Source organism: Dipodomys merriami, unplaced genomic scaffold (genome assembly GCF_024711535.1).
Source record: "Dipodomys merriami isolate MVZ:Mamm:240054 unplaced genomic scaffold, mDipMer1.0.p SCAF_4, whole genome shotgun sequence".
Classification (NCBI taxonomy): Eukaryota; Metazoa; Chordata; class Mammalia; order Rodentia; family Heteromyidae; genus Dipodomys; species Dipodomys merriami.
The window spans coordinates 23,831,701-23,855,265 of record NW_027205603.1 but is presented as its reverse complement, the minus strand read 5'-3'; the positions used below and the strand labels follow the sequence as shown (position 1 = coordinate 23,855,265).

Genomic DNA, 23,565 nt, shown 5'->3' with positions numbered 1-23,565 from the left:
TGATCAGTCAGTAGCCTCACCAGTGAGTCCAGACTGACAGACTTGGTCTGAGCAGGCTTGTCCACAGGGCCATGAGATATTCTGGACAATGGCCAGCCGACTGTGGGCCTGGGCACCAGAGAATCTGGGGACATGAGCTGGTCATGTCAGACCACAGAGTTGGTAAACACAAGCAACCAGAAATGCCTCATGTTCACAAAGCCCAGAACTTAGTACAGGATCCAGAAGCTGCCTAGAAAATTCTCCCCAGAGCAGAGCAATACCTGTGAGTGAGATGAAGCTACAGGAGAAAAAGGCCTCCACACCGCCCCCTCATTGCAGCCTCACCCTGCCCTAGGACACTTAGGAAACCACCACATCCAGGACACTTGCATAAATACGTCAGTCAGTCAAAGGTCTGAATGAGTGGGGCGCTGGTAGCTTATGCCACTGAGAGGCTGAGATCTGAGGCTCATAGACCAAAGCCAGCCCGGGCAGAAAAGTCTCTGAGACTCTTCTTCTTCCTCCTCCTCTTCCTCCTCCTCCTCCTCCTCTTCCTCCTCCTCCTCCTCCTCTTCCTCCTTCTCCTTCTCTTCCTTCCTCTTCCTCTTCGTCTTCCTCCTCCTTGTCATCATCATCATTCTCCTCCTCCTCCTTCTTCCTCTTCTTCTTCTCCTTCTTCTTTTCTCCTTTCTATTTTTATTATCTTTAAGTAGTTGTACAAAAGAATTGCCAAGCAAAAAAACAGTTTATGAATATAGTGCATCTTGATCAATGTCACTCCCTGCAACATTCTTACCCCCCCCACACTCTACCATTTACTTTACCCATCCTAATTTATGTTATGTATTGAATTTTGCCATGTAACAAAGCAGTTTAAGTGTACAATTCTTCTTGATCTGTGTTACTATTTCAACATTTTCTCTCTCCCTTTCTGCCACCCCTTCCCTATTTGTCAGTTCTGTGGTATAATACAATGAATTCTTACCTGCCTTCTGAATGAAATGTGTGAGATTCATATCTTCAATTAACCACTAAAATCCAGAAGTGGAGCTGTGGCTCACATGGTAGAGAGCTAGCCTAGAGTGAAAAAGCTAAGAAGCAGTATCTAAACCCTAAATTCAAGTCTCAGTACGAGCACACACACACACACACACACACACACACACAATAAATAAATAATGTCTGAGCAAAAATGGAGAGCTTTTGAAGGAAGACATAACAATTCACCAAGACTTTCAGTGCCTGAAACCAGCAGTTGGCTATGAAATAATCTCAGAAGTTAAGACTTTGAGTGAGGAAGTAATGAACACATTTCACATAAAGGTTTAATATTTTGTGGAACTGCCTTACACAAAAATAAAGCCATTAGTTCTATGGTTATGCCCAAATGCTTTGATCTCATGCCTCCCTTACAGAAAGCTGGGTTTGGGACCCAACAAACAGACAGTTATAACATAGTAATTCACACCCTCTGTGGTTGAATCAGAGGAGGGTTAGATATCCCCTCACACACACAAAAAACAAAATGTGAATTTTCCAACATTTCTTCTTCTGCTGAATAGAAAATGTATATTTCAGTGCCAGGCATTTAAACATGACCAAGGATTCTATGTCTGGTTGTAACTATTTGGCTATTACAAATAGAAAAGCACATCAAACAGCATTTTAAAGAGAAACTGGCCATTGCCTCTAGCAACCTTCCCCAAACCATGGTTACCACCATGGCACTTTATTAACTAAATGTTTATCTATCCAATTCTACCCACTGATTCTTTCATAAGACAAATGTTTAAGGTAAGCAATGGAGTAGAATATGTTTTGAGCTGTTGGGCTGTTTATAAGTAAAAGCAGTCTGTCAAAACAACTCTCAGAGTTCCTCCTGCTCTGTCCTACATTAGGTACAGAGTCCTAGACACAAAGGTCAGCTGAGACAAAGTATAGGTGGTTTTAAATTGTGGGAGCTTGGATTGAGGAAGATAGAACAAGAGCAAATGTACTTAGTTCAGAGCTTGAGAACTAGGTTTGGTAATGCTTTTATTAACTTTAGTTAGGTTTTTCTACAGTCTAAGTGATAAAAATCACAGTATATTATTGTTAACATATTCATATATGTTCTTTTACTTTATACTCTTTCTTTCATGCTTAACAAACAGCCACCAAAACAAAAGAGAATGGAAGGAATAGAAAGGAGACAAAATTTTTTTCATGTGGAACTCGGTACATGGTCCTGCAATTCCAGTGCTGATGTGCCTTGTTCTAGTCATGCTATTCTTTGCCTTTTCCTGTCCAAAGAGGAAAAGCTTCCAAAGAAGAAGAAATATCATGAAGATGTGATGGAGTTTTGTTTTGTTTTGTTTACTAGAGTTTGAACTTAGGGTCTTGTACTTTTTCAGCTTGCTTTCTCAGCATGGCTAGTGCTTCACCATTTGAATCACACATCAAGCCCTGCTCTTTTGTTATTTTGCAGGATGAGCCTCATGGATTTTGCTGCCCAGGCTTGCCTGAAACCACAATTATTCAAATCTCAACCTCCTGAATAGCTAGGACTACAGATGTGAACCACCTGGCAAGAATATGGGGGAGGGGGGGTTGGGGTAGGAGTGGGTTGTTGTAGCCTTGATTTGGCTTTTGTTTGTTTATTTGTGTTTTGTGTTGTTTTCACTTTGATAAGTGAGAGGCCAGATTTTTCAAACTATTTTTTCAAGTGTTGATTTCTCTGAGAAAAGCACCTCTTCTAAAGGCCCAGTATTGTTTCCCTTTCTCATGTTTCAGCTCAAGTTTGAAAATGGAAATAATCCCCAAAATGTAAGCCACTCAAGTGCTGGTTTACAAGTACCTACAAAAATCATTGTGTTTAGATACTTCATGCTATCTAATAAAATCTCAAGCTCTGACTTTAACAGCTGGTCTTCATTTAATATTACAGACTCTGTACTTGAGGACAGGTTGGTTAAGCACCAACCAAAACTGCACTACAATGCCACCAACAGCGCATCCTTATATTAAGAGTGGCAGAGCCAGGATGTGAGCTTGGCGCAGCTCTTGCTGCTTCCTATAAAACCAGTTGTCTTTCTCAGCTGATGTGTTACAACAAACCAATCTACTCAACTAAACTTACCATTTTCACACTGCATTTTCTCTAGTGCATTACCCTAGAACTCCACCCAGAGTGCGGACCTCCAGTCCTCATTCTCCCAACACAGGGACCCTCTAGGCACTAGGAACTGCATCCTACATTGTGTTCCTGTATAAAGATTCTCTGTGGGAGCTCAGCTAGGCTGCCCTCACCCCCCAGACATCTGTATGCGCAATGCTGAATGCTGAGGTAAAGTGAGATTGCATTAAAAGGTAATTTCAGAGCTTAATCTAAGCTCTGTACCTTGATTATACTGTGTCATAAAACTTATTATATGTTTGGAGTGCTTCTTGCCTAGTTATTTTTGACACTCTTTTCATTGATTATTATTATTATTATTATTATTATTATTATCATTATTATCTTCAAGCAGTTGTATGAAGAAGTTACCATTCAACCAACCAGTTTATGACTATATTGCATCTTGATCCATGTCACCCTTTCATCGTTCTCCCTCATCCTCCCAACTCCAGCCCTTTTCCTTCAATTTCCTTAATTTTGTAGATACGCATTGAATTCTATAACTGCATTTTGAATATGGCAAAATACTTGCTTTCAAAACTAGTAACAAATTGCTAGTTTGAAACAAGATATTTGGCATCTTTATGTAAATGCAGACAAACACGGAATTACATCATTTTGCTAAACTTTTGACATATGCACCATAGCAGACAAACTTTTTAAGGATTTACACAAAATTTTAAAAACATCATCAGTAATTTGTCATGTACTGATTAAAAAGCTATAGCAGGAGAAAAAGAGAAACAGTAGTTGTAAGTACTATAAAATCTGCCAGAGAAATTGACGTCTCACAGTAAGTAAAAGAACATTTAGGACCCTGGGTATTAAAGTGAGGGCATCTTTCAAAACACTATTAAATAATGACATACACATTGTCATTTTTATTACCTGGTATTTAAATTTCATACTTTTCATTTAGTAATGATTCTGTTTGTCAGTAAAGAGGGTCCTTCTGCTAGGAAGCTTGAAAGCATTTAAAACTTTAACTTTTATGGTGTCTGTGATAAACTTTCACTTGCTAGAAGGCTTTTAGGCATAGGTAAGCAAAAGACAGAGATGTAAATAATAGTAAAAGAGTTGGTGTGGAGGGGACATTTATTCTCTACCAGATACGTACTTATTTTGTGCTGTGACTTCATCAAATAATTCCAAGTCTGATTATTGGAGATAATAACTCCTGCCTAATAATGATAATGCTTCCTCACTTTATGGATAAAGAAATAAAGAAGCCAATGGCTTCAGTAAACATCTCCATGAGATCAAGTCAGAAGCAAGGGAGAGGGTTCAGTATGAGCCTCCTGTGAACTCTGCTCCCAGGGTCACTTCTAGCATCCCCAGGGGCTCTGATTCTGTGTTCCCAGGGTGGGGACATGAGCATAGGTATTACTTTATATTGCCTCATTTAGCTAGAGTGTCAAATGCTTGTTTTTGTGCCAGGATTGGGACTTGAACTGAAGGCATGACACTTTCCTTTATCATTTTTGCTCAGGGATGGTACTTCATTACTTGAGCCACAGCTTTACTTCTGGCTTTTTGGTAGTTAATTGTAGGTAAGAGTCTCATAGACTTTTCTCACTTTAAACCTCGATGCTGAGATCTTAGCCTCCTCAGTAGCTCAGAGTACAGGTATGAGCTACCAGGGCCCAGCTCATACATTATTTGTTAACTAGAAATAAATCATGAATTAGAAAGAATACAATTCTCCCTGCAACAAAGCCACTTTCCTCTCACCTGTTCCAGTGTTTCCTTGAGCAAAAAGAAAGGTTGCAGCCTAGCACACTGCCTGGATAACCAGACTGGTCTACAGGAGTGACTCACATGTAAAACATGTAAATTCCATGTACTTGTCTATGTGAACACAGCAAAACAGAGTACACAAATGCTCAGGCAGAAAAGATGAAAACTCCTGGCTGGACTGTGTCTAATGACCAACACAATGCCACAGAGGGTGGACAGGGACAGGTGAGCTCCCATCTCATGAATTTTCAGAAATCTAGCAGATAGAATATAACCAGCTCCAAATCTGATTACTCAGATGTGTTCTTTCCTAGGCAGATACAATACATTCATGCAAAAGAAATGGCACATGATATGTCCTTTAGGATGAAATAAACAACTGTTTTACTGGACAGATAGCAAGCATTAAGAACTTATGGTCCAAAAAAGGAACCTGGAAACAAATTCAGGACAGAGAGATGCTCTATATCTAAGGTCATGCTTAACCTTAAACCACTAATGCAGTAGACAGTTCGCACATTTCTATTTGTAAAATAGAACAGCCCCCATTCTTAGGTGAACAAAAAGTTTACTTTTTTCACATCTGAAAAATATTTACGAAGTAATCATAGATTTGGGTAGGCAATAGTAGCTGCCACATATTATCCTACTTATTGAGGAAGCTGAAATCAGGAGATTATAGTTTAGGACCAGCCTGGGCAAAAAGTTCACAAGATCCCCATTTCAATGAATAACTAGGCACTGGAGGCTAATGCTTATAATCCTTACTATTTAGGAGGTTGAGATTTGGAAGATCATGATTTGAAGCCAGCTCTGGCAGAAAAGACTGTAAAACTTTGTCTCCAACATAACCAGCAAAAAGCTGGGCTACAGGCATGACTCTAGTATTACAGTGCTAAGCTGGAAAGCATAAGGTCATGAGTTTGAATCCTAGTGCTGCCAATTTTTTTAAAAAAAAATAGTTTTAGGCCTCTTATCCAAAAGGTTGGTTTTGTCTTCTCTTTGGTATGCATTAGTAATTATCTTCCAAGAAGCCCCTTTCTGAAAATTCTAGTCATTTTATTTAAATAATTAGGACATTTGTAAGAACAAATACAGCAAAGAGTAATAAGGCAACCACTCCTAACATAAGTGGTCAGAAAAAGAGAATGTCAGATTGCCTGAAAGGAAGTTCTGAAATGAGAAGCAAATTTTCATCTAAGAACTGTCCAATGATAGCACAGATGTAATCTGATGCCCACAAACAACATGTACATTTCAGAGTCTGCATAAATTATTGAAAATAAATATTCTCCTGCTATAAAATAAACATAGGACAAGCACAGTAAGCCTTCTTGTGATTTAGTACTTAATGCCTAGGGCCCTGAAAGCTGTAAAATATAAAAAATAAATAATATTAAATAAGCACATGATATTACTGAGCAACCTGTCTTATCCTAGGACAACTTTTCCTTGTATGCAGTTTTTTTTTTCCAGAAAGGAACTACTATGACATTAATGTAAGTATCCATCCTTTGGGTAGTGCTATGGGTATTTTAATGACCAATTAAACAGAATAATAACTGAATTCAATTACAAAGTCTCCAAGGCCACTTTCTGCAGCATTTCCTTATGCTCAGGCTCAGCATTCCCACCCTGACTTCACTTTGTGGATTTTTGACACGCAGCATATTTACTTTAAAATTTTAAATGCATCTAGGCATTGATGAGTTTTTTTTAATGTCTGTCCTACCTCTCTTGTTTTCCAGGCTGTGATGCATGTTGTAAATATACAATCGGCACTATTTAGTCTAGGCTGGCAGAGCTACCCAGGGGGATTGGAGGCGAGGACTGTAAACCAGAGATGAGGAGGTATTGCAGATAAAATATGATTTGCTCCAAACCCTTTCCCATAACAGATGTGGAAGCCAAACCAAAACTGCTTTGAAGAGTGTAGTAAGAAAGAACTGGGTTAACTTTGGGGTTTGCTGCTTTGAAATTATCATCCAATCTGCAATATCTGCACTTCTGAATCCTTATAATAAGCTCAAAAAATGCTAGGCCTAGCAAAAGTTCCTAGTTAGGAAACACTCACTGAGTACCTAGCTTATACAGTGGGTGTCCTAACAAACCAGTGAATCAGTCCAGTGAGGGTCTCTCAACAAGACGATGCCTAAAATCTTAGCTGCAATAAAACAAAATGTTCTGCTTACATGAACAATGACAGGATAAGAAATAGCTTTTTTCCATGCTTCCTAACTTTCTCCTCTCTCACAGAAAGCAGTCCTATAGATTGGCTACTTCCTTCAGCAATCTGTGATCACCATTATAATTCCTTATTTGCCCACCAGGGATATGTAGTGCAGATATTCACTGTTCTCATGCATAAACCTCACAGAAAGATAGAACTGAAAAACAGGCTTGTCTGTCACCCAGAAGAGACATAGAAAGTCGACGTGCTGATTGCTCTCGCAGTGTCCATGCCCATACTCCTTTGAACTCTGTGGTAATCCTGAACAATCAAAAGCCCAGAGCTGAGAGGGATTGAATAGTCCCAGAATGCTGTCCATATTTGAATCCCACCCATGCAAAGCCAGAGCTGTAGACACTGAGAAGGTAACTTAAAGAATATAATTTGAAAGGTAGCTCAGACCATGTGAATCTACACAAATATCAAGAGTGGAGCTTTCAGCTGGGAGCAGAAGGTGGGTGTATACACTTGTAATTCCCCTCCCATAGGTCCCACTCTTGACCCTCTCTGACTTAGTGATGTGGGAGTTAAGCCCTGTGAAAGTCACTCTACGCCACAAACTGGACTTCTTGTTTGCTTAGTTTGTAAAGTCATTGTGGCACCAATGTAAAGGCCTAAATACATGTCTGGTGCACATGTCCTCTGCAAGAAGCTGCTTGGCCTACCTCACAGGACATACTACAGATGTCCACCCACCTCAGGGATATCAGGCTAGTTAGCAATGGCAGGTGAGCCAGGTGTCAGTTGCTCACATTTGTAATCCTAGCTACTCAGAGAGGCTGAAATCTCAGAATTTCAATTTAAAGCTAGCTGGGTTAGGAAAGGCCCTGAAACTCTTATCTCTAATTAAGCACCAAATGGGCCAGAAATGGAGTTGGGGATCAAGTGGTAGAACACTAATCTTGAGCACAAAAGCTCTAGGACAGCACCTGAGTCCTGAGTTCAAGCTTCAGGAACACTACAAAAGATAAAGAAAAGAAGAAAGAGAAAAGGAAGGAAGGAAGGAAGGAAGGAAGGAAGGAAGGAAGGAAGGAAAGAAGGAAGGAAGGAAGGAAGGAAGGAAGGAAGGATGGATGGGAGAGAGGGAGGGAGAGAGGGAGGGAGAGAGGGAGGGAAGGAGGGAGTGAGGTAAAGAGAAGGAAGGAAGGAAGGAAGGAACAAATGAAGGAAGAGAGGGAGAGAAGGAGGGAGGGAGAAAGGGAGGGAGGGAGGAAGGAAGGAAGAAAGGGAGGGGAGGAAGGGAAGGAGGAAGAGAGGGAGGAAGAGAGGGAAGGAGGGAGGAAGGAAGGAAGGAAGGAAGGGAAGGAGGGAGGGAGGGAGGGAGAGAGGGAGGGAGGGGAAGGGAAGGGAAGGAAGGAAGGAAAAAAGGAAGGAAGGGAGGGAGGAAGGAAGGAAGGGAGGGAGGGAGGGAGGGAGCGAGGGAGGGGGGAGGGAGGGAGGGAGCGAGGGAGGGAGGGAGGGAGGGGAAGGGAAGGGAAGGAAGGAAGGGAGGGAGGGAGGGAGGGAGGGAGGGAAGGAAGGAGGGAAGGAAGGAAGGGAGGGAGAGAGGGAGGGAGGGAGAAAGGGAAGGAGAGAGGAAGGAAGGAAGGAAGGAAGGAAGGAAGGAAGGAAGGAAGGAAGGAAGGAAGGAAGGAAGGAAGGGAGGGAGGGAGGGAGGGAGGGAGGGAGGGAAGGGAAGGGAAGGAAGGAAGGAAAGAAGGGAGGGAGGGAGGGAAGGGAGGAAGGAAAGAAGGGAGGGAGGGAGGGAGGGAAGGAGGATGGAAGGAAGAAAGAGAAAGAAAGAAAGAGAAAAAAGAAAAGAAAGAAAGAAGGAAGGAAGGAAAGAAGGAAGGCAGGCATGCAGGAAGGCAGGGAGAGAGAAAAGAGGGAAGGAAGGAAGGAAGGAAGGAAGGAAGGAAGGAAGGAAGGAAGGAAAGAGAGAGAGAAAAGAAGGAAGGAAAGAGAAAGAAGAAAGAGAAAGGAAGGAAGGAAAGAAGAAAGGGTGAAAGAGAGAGAGAGAGGGAAGGGGAAAGGAAAAGCAGGGCAGAGCAGGGCAGGGAAGGATGCAAATAAAAGGTGACAGTTTGGAACAAAGAGGTGATCAGAGAAAGTTTGCTAAGGCTCAATTTCTGTAAACTAAAGACAGAAGGGAAGGGTGCACAAGCCCTCTTTTGCATTGGTGCACTCAAGGCTGTAAACATTTCCATCACCACAACCCTCCTACTATAACTAGCAGGACCTAAATAATGCTGAGTTAGTGGAATCATACAGTGTATGACCTTGAGAAACTGGGACATTTATGCTAATTGTTGCTTATATTAATTCTTCATTATTTTTTGTTGCTAAGTAGCATTCTATACTGTGGATTACCACAATTTGTTTAATCATCCATCCACTGAAAGTCATCTTAGTTGTTTCCATTTTGGAGCTATTATCAATAAGTCTGCAGTTAATATTCCAGTACATTCTGTGGAGCATAAGCTTCCATTTCTGTGCAAAAAAATAACAAGGATTGCAATTTATTCTTGATATGTTTTATTCTTGTTTAGTTTTAAAGAACCTGTCTAACTGTTGGCTAGAGTAGTTGTATCATTTTGGGTTCCTCCTTGAAATGTAGTTGACTTGGTTTCTTTTCAACATTAGCACTTGTACTCACTATTCATTATCTTAACTATTCAGATAGACAATATTGATATATCTCCTGTGGTTGTAACTTGAACTCCTCAATGGCTGATGTTTAGAACAGCTTTTTATGGGCTTGTCACCTACCTACGTCCAATGAATTTTTTGTAGAACTTGAACCGAAGACCTGGGCACTGTTCCTGAGCTGTTTTGCGCAAGTTTAGTGCTCCACCACTTGAATCACAGCTCCACTTCTGGATTTTTGCTGGAAACAAGAGGTTCACAGACTTTCCTGGCTGGGCTGCTTTTGAACCTCAAGCCTCCTCAGTAGCTCGGACTACAGACATGAGCCATCAATGCCCAGGTCAATGATTTATTTGTTTGTTTGTTGTTTGTTTTGTCAGTCATGGAGTTTGAACTCTGGGCCTGGGCACTGTCCCTTAGCTTTTCAGCTCAAGGTGAGCAGTCTACAACCTAGGCCATAGCACCACTTCTGGTTTTTCTGAGTGGTTTATTAGAGATACGAGTCTCTGGACTTCCCTGCCTCGGCTGGCTTTGAACCACGATCCTCAAATCTCGGTCTCCTGTGTAGCTAGGATTACAGGCGTGAGCTACTGGTGCCTTGCTATCGTTGAAATTTTTATCCATGCCCTTGGACCATTTTCTAACACTCTGGAAATTTTTTGTTGTTAAGTTTACAGAATTATAATTTTTAATTTTTTAAAATATATTTTTATTGCAAAAATACCATACAGAGGGGTTACAGTTACATGAGCAAGGTAATGGGTACATTTCCTATCAAGTGTTATTACCTCCTCCTTTGTTTTTTCCCTACCATCCCTTCCCTCCCATCTCCACAACTACACTTCTCCCCCACCTAAACTGTAAAGTTTGTTTTCAACATAGTGTCTTGTACATCTCATTGTTACAATGGGTCAACCTGTATCCTTATTTAAACATTTTGTTTTTTGCCTTCCCCTCCCCAAGCTAGAGAAGTGTATATACAAGATTCAGGGAACTGACATCAAATACAGTGAAAACAGGGGTTATGCCATAGGCAAGGAACATACAAAGAAACAAAAAAAATCACATGGTACATTATAAATATGTTAGAAACAATAACAAGAAAGAATAAACCACTTGTGTCCCTATCTTGGGGTTCATTTCGCTTAACTTCATCTTATATGGTCATATGTACATAGCTTTTGGCCTTTTCTGCTTGTCCTACACATGTACTAGTTATTGCAAATAAGGGAAACCATGGGACCTATGTTTCTTTGAGCCTGGCTGGCTTACTTCACTTAATATAATTTTTTCCAAGTCTTTCCATTTCTTAACAAATGGGGTAATGTCATTCTTTCTGATGGAAAGCATAGAATTCCATTGTGTATATATATATATATATATATATATATATATATATATGTATATATATATATATATCACATTTTCTTGATCCATTCATCTCCTGAGGGGCATCTGGGTTGGTTCCATATCTTAGCTACATAAATAATGCTGACATAAACATAGTTGTACTGGTAGCTTTAGTATAGTCTTGTTTGTGATCATTTGAGTAAATGCCCAAAAGTGGGATTGCTGGGTCATAGGGAAGCTCTATGTGGAGTCTTTTGAGGAAACTCCATATACTTTCCAAAGTGGTTGAACAAGTTTACATTCCCACCAGCAATGCAGTAGGGCTCCCTTCTGGCCATATCCCCTCCAGCATCTGTTGTTATTAAATTTCTTGTTTATAGCCATTCTAACTGGGGTGAGGTGGTATCTCAATGTTGTCTTGATTTGCATTTATTTTATGGCTAGAGAGGTTGAACATTTCTTCGTATGTCTATTAGATATTCTTATTTCCTCTTCAGAGAGAATTATAATTTTTAAGAATTATTTTATTGTAAAGATGCTGCCATGATATTCATTTGTCTTTCTCTGTACATTTTAGAATAATCTCTATTACTATTATAAGAATTTTTATTGGAATTTTTATCAGAACTTAGTTACATGTGGGTACCATTTTGGGAAGATTTACTATGTTCTGATTCATTAACATGGTATGTCTCTCACCTTACTTGTTTCTTTGATTTCTTTTGTTAGCATTTTGTTGTCTTCAGGAGGTAGTACCTGCTTTGTTTGTAAGTGCTTTTGTATTTCTCCTTTTATTGCTCATGTGGCTATTGTTAATATTAGAATATACAATTAATGTATGCCAGTCTCATGTTTTGTGAACTTGTTGAATTGACTCAAGAGGTTTTGGTAGATTCCTTGGTATTTTCTAAGTAGGTGATATGGTATCCATAAAAAGGGAGTCATTTATTTTTTCTATTTGTTCTCCTTATTTCAGTGAAAATATCTACCAGTGCTGTGTTAGTGACAGTAGACATTCTAACTTGTTCCTAGTCTTTTTTTTTTTTTTTTTTGTCAGTCATGGGGCTTGAACTCTGGGCCTGGGCACTGTCCTTCAGCTCTTCAGCTCAAGGCTAGCGCTCTGCCACTTGAGCTACAGCGCCACTTCCAGTTTTCTGGTGGTTTATTGGAGATAGGAGTCTCACAGTCTTTCCTGCCCGGGCTGGCTTTGAACCGTGATCCTCAGATCTCAGCCTCCTGAGTAGCTAGGATTACAGGCGTGAGCCACCAGCGCCCGGCTTTGTTCCTAGTCTTAAGGAAAAGCAAGTTGTATTGCACCATTATTAGTATGTGTCGACTGGAGGATTTTACAGATACTTTTTATGAACTTAGAGTTTCTTTTTATTCTTATTCTGGGAGTTTTTATCATAAGGAAGTATCAAAATATATCAACTTTTTTATGAAATTAGTGAAGTTTCTTTGTATTCTTAGCCTGAGAGTTTTTATTATAAGGAGGTGTTAAATTTTATCAACTGTTTTCTTGGCATCTATTGATACAATCATGAGTTTTCTTGTTATTTTAACAAGTAACCTTGTCAAGTAACCTTGATCAATTTTCGAATATTGGACCAGCTTTGTCACCACACAAATTTATGGTATATAATGTTTTATATATTTATTCCTTCTCTTTAGTAATATTTTGTTGAGAATTTTTGAGTCAGTTTTCATAAGGCATATCTGTCCATTGTTTTCTCTTGTCTAGTTTTGCTTTCATTACAGTAAATTGGCAAGGTCATTTTTTTCTTTCATTGTCTAGAATAGTGTAGTAAATACAATTGAATACTGACATAATGCATTATTGAATTAACATAGTATATACTGGCATAGTGTGTTATTGAATATTAACATAGTGTGTACTGGCATAGTGTGCTATTAAATTCTGACATAGTGTGTGCTGGCATATTGTGCTGTTAAATATAATGTGTACTGACATAGTGTGCTATTAAACACAGACATAATGTGTTATTGAATTGATATGGTAGGCTATTAAATAGAAATATACTGAATGCATGTGTGCTGTGAAACAATATGAAATGTTAAGCTGTAAAATGAGGAGTTAGGAGTTAGAAGTTAGAACTATGGAATGGGTAGATAAGAACACACCCAGGACATTTCCCCATTTGTTAGGAAATGGAAAGGTTTGGAAAAAATTATATTAAGTGAAGTAAGCCAGGCCCAAAGAAGCATAGGTCCCATGGTTTCCCTTATTTGCAATATCTAGTATAGGTATGAGTCAAGCGGAAAAGGTCAGATAATGTGATGTTAGGAAAATGAACCCTTAAATATGTATTTTAATGTTTTCGTTTCTTTCATGCATGTGTTTCTAACGCATTTATAAGATTATTTCTTTGTTGCTTTGTATGTCCCTCCCCCACAGTGTAACCCCCGCTTTCACTATATTTGATGTCAGTATAACATGTGGAGGAGATGGGGACAAACAAGTCGTTTAAGGATTCAGGTGGACCTGTTGCAACAATGAGAAGTACAAAATGTCATGTCAAAACCAGCTTTACAATGTCGGTGTGGGGGGGGAGGGGGGTATAATTGGGTGGGGGGAGGGGGGTAAAATTGGGTGGGGGGAGGGGGGAGGCGGGGAAGGGAAGTGAAGGGTAAACAAAGGAGGAGGCTGCAATGCTTGGTAAGAAATGTATGCATTATCCTGCCCATGTAATTGTAGCCCCTCTGTACAGTATGTTCTCAAATAAAATAAAATACAATTAAAAAAAAAAAAAAAAAAAAGAACACACCCAGGGAGCCTGCAGAGCCGTCACAAGGCAACCAGCCCTCATCAATACCCAGACCTGACCAGAAGCAAAGCTGTCACCAAGACAACCCGGGTAATCAGACATAGCCAGAAATGAAGGGCCAGCCTAAACCATGTAAGAACCCAGGGTAGCAGAGACCCAGCAAGACGACCTCCCCTAGCGAGGTGACACCACGTCAGACTGACCCTCCACTGGAGCTGCCCAGAGAGGTGGCCGCTTCTCCCTCCAGCGACTCTGAGCAGCCCGGAGGACATCCTCAATGGACACCCCTCGAACTCCAGACCAAGTGACGTGACACGTGAGCTCCCCTGGGTGTGGGGCAGGTAGAATTAGGTCTAGGAGTTAGTCATTGGTATGGATGGTATTTGAAGTGCTTAAACAAACTAAGTGAAACTATTAAGTCTAAGTGTGTTGCCATTGATATACAAACTTGTCACAAATAGTACAGAAATCATGTTAATTCTTCTTTACAGATTTGGTGGGGACCTCCATGCAAAGCATCTGTGCCTGGGAATTTCCTTTGAGGGACATTTGGCATTAAGAATTAAAAATTGAGTTACCTTAAGAGTTATAAGGCTCCATAGGGGACCATTTTAGAGTATTTGTTACAGTATTACTCCACGTCTTGGTAGTAATTTTTGTCTTATTCAGGCTGCTATAGAAATCCACTGTGGATTTATAGACAACAGGATTTATTTCCCACTTTGCTAGAGGTTCTGAAGTCTAAGACCAAGGTGCTGTCAGACTCAGGGTCTGAACAGGGACTGTGCCCTTATTAGGCAGCTGTCTTCTTGTGTGTACTTACATGGTGGAGGGAACTCTCTCTTCTGTCTCTTTTATGTAGGCACTAATCTGCATAAAAGAGTTCTGTATTGTGACCTAATCACCTCCCCGAGGCCTCAACTTTCCATTGACTTGGAAGGTTATTCCAGTATATGAATTGGGGGCACATAACCTTCTGAGTATAACACCAGGGAACTTATACAGTTCCCTCAGACTTTGGAGTTCTAAGTCTTTCTGTCAGTCTTCTTATGCTTATTTGATGTACAATGTCTGTTATGTTTAAATTCTCTAGAGAGGGGAATAAGGAAAAGTACATGTAATCATTCCCCAGGATACAGAAGTACACCTTAGTGTCAACCCCTCTTTAGCCACAGAAGCTCTTAACAGAGGAAACATATTCTTCCTGAACCTAGAGTTACAGTAGGGCCCTGAAACTGCCTTGCACAGTTCTTACAAGACCACCCAAGCCCTACCCAGGCATGAGAACCCACATTTCTAGCTCACTTTCCTATTGATTGCTTATTCAGATGAATTGTTTTTACACCGTTACTCAATCTTGCTCTACCCTTAGAGTGAATTCCCAATCTGAAGGAAGCAGAGAATCCATCGTTAAATTAGCTCAACCAATGTATCCTAAATAAATGAGCATGGCTGATTAATAATACACTTTACCAATCCTTAACAAATAAGTTAGAGAGAAAATAAATAAGTAAAAACCTCAACCCATACCATCCATCAATGCATCTTCACCAGTCTCAAAGTTAATGCTTCTCCCCTGTCTCCAGTATTTCTAGCTGGGCTCTTAGTGTTTCTATGAAAGTGCTCTACTTTTTGTACTAATATATTACCAGTAAAGATTTCGTGCAATGATTTACAATGGGGAAAAAATTTCGCTAACATGGACTTCATTATGGCATGGAAGGATAGGTTTTCATCTCCAAAGTATATATGACCAAGATTTAGTAAAGAAGTCAATTTGACAAAGAGTTTCAGTTACTAAGTTATCAAAGGAAAAAGTTTATAATGTAAAAGCTTACGTCTCTGAATCATCAGGGTGTGAAGTGGAAGAACAGAACCATCCTCAGACTCCTTATGCCAAGGGATGTACAAGTTCACCTTGGAAGAGGAGCCTCTTGCCCTTGTCCTTGGGCCCTCGCCCAGCAGGTCTAAAGTGTTATGTGGGAAGGGTCAGCTCCACAGCCACTCAAGGTCTCATGCTGGAAGCTGCTGCCAGTAGTTCACCAAACAGAGAGAAGCTGGATTCAGAAGGATTCTTCTTCCAGATGTTTCAGTCCCAGTCCATGGCTTCTTAAAGCCACAGGACATCAGAATTCATCAAATTAATTGGTTCCCAAATCTTGCTGAAGTCAGCATCACATGCTCCTTAGAAGTTTAGGAACCTGACAAGGGCAGGACATGGGAGTCGTTATTCTTCAAAAGCTCCTGCAGACACTCCAAATGATGGAGGGAAGGTGTAGGGGTCACAGGACACAGCTCTGTCCAAAGCCCACAACTTGCTGCCAAAGCTTTTAATTCAGTGACACGAGTGTCTCACTCTGGAAACCATACAAAGTTTGCTGAATGAATCTACTTAACTCTGAAATACACAATCCTTCCAGACAGAATCTGACAGTGAGCCAGCAGAGTAATCCCTGTTATTCAGATGTGAGCCCGGGGAACAGACAAGATGAGAGCAGATGAGAGCTGGCCTCTCTAGTCCTTCACCAGGGAATAACGAGGATGTCCACTTAAGCCACAGCTCTACTTCCTTGTTTCATTATCTTTAATTCGTTGTATAAAGGGGCTTCAATTCAACATACCGATTTATAAGTACAATGCATTTTGATCAGTGTCACTCCTTCTGTTGTTTTTACCCATCTCCCAACCCTATCCACCCCTCAAGTTGCTTGCCATTTCCTCATATGTACATTGAATACTATGACTGTTGTCAGCCACTCTTCCTCTCTCCATTCATCACAGGACATGCTTTTGAATCTTGTGTCTGCTGCCCAGTAGAAACTTCCAGGGAAGTCTGCTTTAGAAAGACTGAAGTTTAATTTTCCAGGCAGGAATATAAGTGAAAACCTCTCTCTCTGTTTTTCCTTGTCTCTGTCTCTATCTCAGCCTCTATGTTTCTGTCTCTGCCTCTGTCTCTCTGTTTCTCTGTCTCTGTCTCCTTTGTGTGTGTCTCTCTCTCTGTGTCTCTCCCTGTCTCTCTATCTCTCTGTATGTTTCTCTGTATGCATGTGTCTCTTTCTGTTTCTCTGTCTCTGTCTCACTGTCCTTCTGACTCTCTGTCTCTCTTTGTCTCTTTGTCTTTCACTCTTGCTCTCTCTGTCTCTCTCTTTTTCTGTCCAGCCCCTTTTCTCCCCCCTCCCCCCAATCTCTCCAGGGAACAGATGCTTAGCCAAGCAAGGGAAAGAGAGTATGTGCTGTGGCCTTCCTGAGTGAGGGCTGTGGGTTTGGGCCAGGAGCAGGAATTCCCCACACAGACACTGAGTCGGCTGCCGGAGACAGGAGCGCCAGCTCCACAGAAAGCCACTGTTCCTGGCCACCAAGGATCGCAGCACAGAGCACACACAGCCGAGGAAAGACATGTTTGAAAGGAGTGTTTTTTTTCCCTAGAATACACAGCACTCTTATTTCCTTAGGGGTGCAGTAAAAACCTGGCCACAGATACATTGCCAAATGCAGCTAAGAGTCAGAGACGGGCGATATTTAAAGCTATTTATCTCCACAAGCTAAATTTTCAGGGATGGGTTGCTGGGACTGAATTTGAATACTCAATAAATCAAAATGAAAGATTAAAATAAGAATGCATTTGCTAAATATGTTTGGGAGGAGGTTTTTATAAGCTGCTAATTTCTTCTCTGCTTAAAGGCTTCACTAAGTTTTTTAAAGTCCAGTAGAAAATGTGAATATCTTGGGAGGGGACAAAAGGGAGGGAAAAAAGAAAGTTGTTTACACTGGGAGCTTTGTTTTACATGGGTTTTCAAGGTCAAAGAAAATTCAATTACTAAGTCTACATGAATATGATATATTAACTGTAAAACACAAAGAAAAATGCACTTTTCTCAGGACACATTAATGCTTAACAAAAGGATCTGCTACAGTGAATCATTTGTGTTCTATTTCATTAAAATATAAGAATCACTTTCCTTCAAGAAGCAGGGAAAAACCCTATCTATCATTCTAAGAATTATGAAATGTATCTGTGAACACATGAGTTGCCTTACAGCAATAAACAATGAGACACTGGAAAGCATCTGAGTGTGTGAGGAGACACTTCCCATGGTCACAGTCCCTCTTGTGGAATATAAAATACCTTCATTTGTTTACGGAGGAGGTTGAACAAAATGAGAGGAAAGGGCCTTTCTAGCTTGGATCTTTTCTGAGGCTCAGCCTAACCCTCTAGGGACACCCAGCAGACTGTCTACCTCTGTTAGTGAGCCTCTGCTTCTTGTCAAGTTGTATCCCTAAAAATGTGTAACTTTGCAAGGCACAAGTGGCCACTTCTGTAATCCTAGCTACTCAAGAGACTAAAATCTAAGGATTGAAGCTAGAAGCTAGTCTGGACAGGGAAGTCCATAAAATTCTTATCTCCAATTAACCAGCAAAAAGGTTTGAAGTGGAGTTGTGACACAAGTGGTAGAGCACCAGCTTTGAGCAAGAAAGCTAACAAACAGAATCCAGGTCCTGAGTCCAGTCTCCAATACTGATATACACACACACACACACACACACACACACACACACACACACACACAAACACACTGGCCCCTTTGTCAAGGGCCAATAGGCTGAGACCTGAGAATCATAATTGGAAGCAACCTGAGCAGAAAAGTTCATAAGACTCTTTTTTTTTTTTTTTTTTTTTTGTCAGTCTTGGGGCTTGAACTCAGAGCCTGGGCACTGTCCTTCAGCTCTTCAGCTCAAGGTCAGTGCTCTACCACTTGAGCCACAGTGCTACTTCTGGTTTTCTGGTAGTTTATTGGAGATAAGAGTCTCATGGACTTTCCTGCCCGGGCTGGCTTTGAACCTTGATCCTTAGATCTCAGCCTCCTGAGTACCAAGTATTATAGGCGTGAGGCACCAGTGCCTGGCTTTCATGAGACTCTTATCCCCAATAAACCAACAAAAATCTTGAAGTAGGGATGTGGCTCAAGTGGTAGAGTTGGTAGGGTGCCAACCTTGAGCACAAAAGCTCAGAACAGTGCTCATGCTCTGAGTTCATGCATACATGTGCACACACGTATACATATACAAATTCAGAGCTTGAAGCCAACTATGGTGGTGCACACCTATAATCTCAGCACTCAAGAAGTGAAGACATGAAAAACATAAGTTCAAGGTCAGCCTGGACTACATTGTAAGTTACAGGCCAGACTGTGCTATATATCAACAGCCTGTGTCAAATAATAATAATTATGACTAATATTATTAATGAGAAGAACAGTAAATTGAAGTAATAAGTACAAATATGACTATATTTGAAAATAGTTGTTAATGAGTCAATAAGGGTAAAATGAGTTCCCATTAATGTCCTGTGATGCATAGCTGCCACCAAAGAAGTTTGCTATAAATATATGTGGCATTTAAGGCAAGATTATACCATGTACCAAGTGAGGTCAAGTCTAGAAGAAAATAGCAAATGTGGTAAGGCATATGCAGTGAACAAACATGGTCAACTACCCTCCTGTGCACAGATATCTTTAAGAGCTTTTAGCAGGAAGACATCAGCTTTCTAATGCATTTAACAATAAAACCAAGTCTGCACTTAAGCCAAGAAATAAAAGCCTTCTACAAACCAGACTTGATCAGGGCCCTGTGCTCAAATGGCATTGTATACATGAAAGCAGCAAGGCATGTGGAAACAGAATTCTCTATACCCAAAAATCTCTGTCCACATTCATCTTCCAAGGGAAATAGCTTTCTAGGGACTACAGGCTGATAAGAAATGTCAAGTGATAAATGAAGCAGTGGCGTCATAGGACAAATGGCCCTTTGAGACTGGGAAAGCCAGGAAATTTTTGATGGGAGTTATGCAGGCAAATGCATGCCTTCCCAAAGCATCACACACACACACACACACACACACACACACACACACACACACACTCACTCACACATGTGTCTGTGTGTATACATAAAACATATTTGTGTACCACCTTTTCTTTAGAAAGGAAGCCGAAGACCCTCTGATGTTGACCCTTTCCTAGTTTGTAAAACCCAGCAATGTGTTTAGCCTCTCTGAGCCTCAGTTTCCTTGACTGTAGAATAGACAAAATTCTTGTACCTGCTAAGGTTTTCATAGCCTCACATACTTAATGTGTAAGCACACAAACGATAGGAACTAGCTTGTAGGAAGCATTTAGTAACTGCAGCCTGTTCTTAAAACAACAAAATGTGAACTCTTCATTGCCACCCTCTACCTCCAGCTTTTACCTGTTAAAACATGAATCCCTGGTTAGAAATGCTGGCAAATTCCAATGAGGCAAGCTCAAGTTTTGTTTTCACGCACATCTCTCTCCTTAATCAACATACCCAGTTATCTGAGCTGTGGTTTTTAGATGCCACCTTGACAGTAACAATTCCAACTTAAGGAAAGGAAAAGGGAGGGTGGTCCCCCTTCCTGCTGGTCTCCTTGTCCTTTTGCCCTAGACATAAAGATCTGGGCACCAGCAGGAATGAAGAACCATGTCCTACAGTTCCGGAGGCCTCCCTCCCATCCACCAGTCCTATGCATCTGAAGCATGAGCCGAGTGGTACCCAGTGCCAAATGTCTTGCTGGAAACGCACCAGCTGTTTTTGAAACAAAGCACTTCCTAGAGACCAAGACAGTCCATATTAGTAAAAGCCCTTCATACAACCTTTTGGCTCTTCTTTGTTTCCTGCCTGGGTTTGATTTGGTAGTTCTTTCTGGAGACTATTCCTGGGTGCATGCTACTGCTTGCTCTAAATTTTGGGTACCAAAGGGGTTAAAAACACAGGTCCTGCATGTGACATTCTTGGGAAAATTGCCTGTCCTCTGTGCTCTCTTCAGTTCTCCCCTACTTGCCATGCTGCTCTAAGTTAAATGAATCAGTGGACCAAAGATCTTGCCCAGTGCTTGCACAGTAAGCCAAGTATACATTATATATTTAGTGACAGTAGTTTCTTCTGTCAGGCTACTGGTCACATAGCTCCTTCACTCTGTTCAAAAGACTTCCCCCCATATACACACTAGAATCCATAGACAGTCCCAAAATTCATGTATACTGGTTCTCCTATACATTCATACCTATGATAAAGTTTAACTTAGAAGTTAGACATAATAAGGTGTCCAACAACTATATTACTAATAAATTGGACAATTATAGAAATATGTTGTCATAACAGTAATGTGTTGGTGGCTAATGCCTGCAATCCTATCTACTAAGGAGGCTGAGATCTGAGATCTGATGTTCAAAGCCAACCCTAGCAGGAAAGTCTATGAGAGTCTTAACTCCAATTAATCACCAGAAACCCAGAAGTGGAGCTGTGGTTCAAATGATAGAGTACCAGCTTTGACCAAAAAAACTATGGGTCATACCTAAGTCCTGAGGTCTAGCCCTAGTACTTGCACACACAAAGAAGTTTGAAAAGATGGTCATGGTGGGCTGCCTAGCATGGTGAAAGAAAACACCCTTCCCAGCAAAGGGTGCAGCTCCCCACCTCTTATATGTAGGTTGACTGTGTGAGTTGCCTTAGCATCCAAAATGTCGGGGAAATAGAAGAGGCAATCCAAAAATTCATATGGAACAATAAAAGACCCCGAATAGCAAAAACGCTCCTCAACGGAAAGAACACTGCTGGAGGAATATCAATACCAAATTTCAAACTCTACTATAAAGCCATAGTAATCAAAACAGCTTGGTATTGGCATAAGAACAGACCTCAGGACCAATGGAATAGAATTGAAAACCCAGAAATGAACCTACAGACCTATAGCCATCTAATCTTCGATAAGGGAGCTAAAACAATAGAATGGAAGAAAGACAGCCTCTTCAGTAAATGGTGCTGGCAAAATTGGTTAACTACATGTAGAAAACTAAAGTTAGATCCTTATATATCACCCTGCACCAGAATCAACTCCAAATGGATCAAAGACCTTGAACTCAAAGCAGACACTCTGAAAACATTACAGGATGGAATAGGAGAAACCTTAGGTCTCCTTGGCTCAGGCCGAAATTTTCTGAATAGAGACCCGGAAACACAACAAATCAAAGAAAGGTTGGACAAATGGGATTGCATAAAGTTGCAGAGCTTCTGCAGGGCAAATGACATAGCTAGCAAGATCAATAGAAAGCCCACGGATTGGGAGAAGATCTTTACTAGCCATACAAAGGACAAGGGTCTCATAGTTAAAATATACTTGGAACTCAAAAAATTAAACCACCCAACAACAAATCCTCAAAGAAACAGCTGCCCAATAAATAAGTGGGCGAAAGACTTAAAGAGAAACTTCTCTGAAGAAGAAAGAAGGATGGCCAATAGTCACATGAAGAAATGTTCAACATCCCTAGCCATAAAAGAAATGCAAATCAAAACAACATTGAGATATCACCTCACCCCAGTTAGAACGGCAAAAATCAAGAACTCTAACAACAACAGATGCTGGAGGGGATGTGGATAGAAAGGAACCTTATTTCATTGTTGGTGGGAATGTAAACTTGTTCAACCACTTTGGAAAGCAGTATGGAGGTTCCTCAAAAGACTTCACATAGATCTCCCCTATGACCCAGCAATCCCACTTTTGGGCATTTACCCAAATGTTTACAAACAAGACCACACTAAAGCTACCAGCACAACTATGTTTATTGCAGCATTATTTACCATAGCTAAGATATGGAACCAACCCAGATGCCCCTCAGTAGATGAATGGATCAAGAAAATGTGGTATATATACACAATGGAATTCTATGCCTCCATCAGAAAGAATGACATTTCCCCATTTGTTAGGAAATGGAAAGGCTTGGAAAAAATTATATTAAGTGAAGTAAGCCAGGCCCAAAGAAACATAGATGCCATGGTTTCCCTTATTTGCAATATCTAGTATATGTATGAATCAAGTGGAAAAGGTCAGATAATGTGATGTCAGGAAAATGAACCCTTAGATGTGTATTTTAATGTTTTTTTCTTTCATGCATGTGTTTCTAACGCATTTATAAGATTATCTCTTTGTTGCTTTGTATGTCCCTCCCCCACAGTATAACCCCTGCTTTCACTATATTTGATGTCAGTATAACTTGTAGAGTGGAGGAGATGGGGAAAAACCAGTTGTTTAAGGATACAGGTGGACCTGTTGCAACAATGAGAATTACAAGTTGTCATGTCCAAAACGAGCTTTACAACGTTGGTGCGGGGGGGGGGGGGGGGGGAAGGGGGGAAGGAGAAGGATTGGGATTGGGGGGAGGGGGGAGGCTGGGAAGGGATGTGAAGGGTAAACAAAGGAGGAGGCTGCAATGCTTGGTAAGAAGAAATGTACTCATTATCCTGCCCATGTAATTGTAACCCCTCTGTACAGTATGTTCACAAATTAAATTAAATTAAATTAAAAAAAAAAACAAAAACAAAATGTCGGGGATTTGTTTTGCAACATGGCTTCAAGAGGCCATCAGTATCAACTCAATCTCTCTCTGTCTTAAGAAAGCCTAACTGAGTAGTAGAATGAAGAAAGACCATGCTCCAGTCTACATAAGCCCCAAGGAGTTTTCTCAGACCACTTCCCTCTTGTTCAGTCTGAGACCAGCAGGGTTGCCCAGAGGAAAGAAGGGCAGACCACCAACCCATGGGTTCAACAGCTAATAACTGACTGTGATTTTTAGTTGCTACATTTCAGGGTAATTTGTTCTAGAGAGCCTGGTCACTAGTCCAAA

At 40.7% G+C, this 23,565-nt stretch overlaps 1 long non-coding RNA gene across 1 annotated transcript in view; it reads right to left on the bottom strand.

Annotated features, from left to right (window-relative positions):
• Positions 1–565: 565 nt before the first annotated feature.
• The window catches only part of LOC138806224 (uncharacterized), a 45,346-nt gene continuing 22,346 nt past the window's right edge, over positions 566–23,565 (bottom strand). Inside the window, exon 3 of the long non-coding RNA XR_011365744.1 lies at positions 566–685. This is a non-coding gene — a long non-coding RNA (uncharacterized lncRNA). The remainder of the gene's footprint in view (positions 686–23,565) is intronic.